The sequence below is a fragment of the Trachymyrmex cornetzi genome, unplaced genomic scaffold, assembly GCF_001594075.2.
Source record: "Trachymyrmex cornetzi isolate Tcor2-1 unplaced genomic scaffold, Tcor1.1 scaffold270, whole genome shotgun sequence".
Taxonomy (NCBI): domain Eukaryota; kingdom Metazoa; phylum Arthropoda; class Insecta; order Hymenoptera; family Formicidae; genus Trachymyrmex; species Trachymyrmex cornetzi.
In genome coordinates, this window is record NW_017297377.1 from 780,080 (window position 1) to 781,169 (window position 1,090).

Below are 1,090 nucleotides of genomic sequence, written 5' to 3' on the forward strand. Positions count from 1 at the left end.
TGAGCTTGCTTCAGTCAAAGCATCTTGCTCCAATCTTCATTTATTTAATAAATTTGTATACTAATAAATACGAAGAAAAATTGACAATTATTTTAACGTTAAAATTTTAATTAAAAGATACTTCAAATTATTAATGACTTTAATTCAAAATAAAATCCAAATTAAAAAAATTTTAAATTAAATATTTATTAAATATATTAAATTAATAAACAATTTTTGTTATTATATGTTTCGGCGATTTCGTATAATTTACATTTAAATTACGCAACAATTTGGTTTACTACGACAAGATAAATGCTGTCTGTATTGAACAGATATTCAATACGGATATATATATTCCAGTAAATAACTTATTAGTAATTATTGGCAAATTACAAAAGTGAGTATATAATGGCATTTATCTGGACATAGTTTACATACATTTTATAATACATGCCTAATACTATTATAAGTACATACATTTATTTACAATAAAATTTATTACAATATTAACGCGTTACATAATTTAGACGCATACAGAATTTTACAAAAGAGTTTAATTTTAGGGTAGCTGAAAAATCAATAAAATTTGAAATTAATTAATTCTATTTTCATATTTGATAATTGGAACGGGATGCCGATAGAGAAGACTGGGATCAAAAGTAACACGGGTAAGTTGTAACACTTACACAAAAACGTTATGAACAAAATACAAAAGCGTAGGGAAGAGATAGAAGTTTATATAATAATATATTTATTCCAAACTTTTGTCTCTTACTTACATTTGCATATTTTGTTTATAACATTTTTTTATATAAGTGTTACAACTTACTCGTGTTACTTTCGACCCCAATCTTCCCTAATTAAATAAAACTTTGAATTAATTAAAAATTTTATTCAATTTTTAATTCCTCCTTTCCAATTATCAAGTACGTACATATGATGTATTGATTCCTATCTGTCCATATTTATCGTCCCTACCTACGTCGTCCCTACCTATCCATATTTAATGTCTTACCTACCCGTATTTTCATTTATATGCCTATTTGGGTATACCTATCTCTATCCGTGTATTCCTACCTACATTACCTACTTCATAAATGTGCAACAA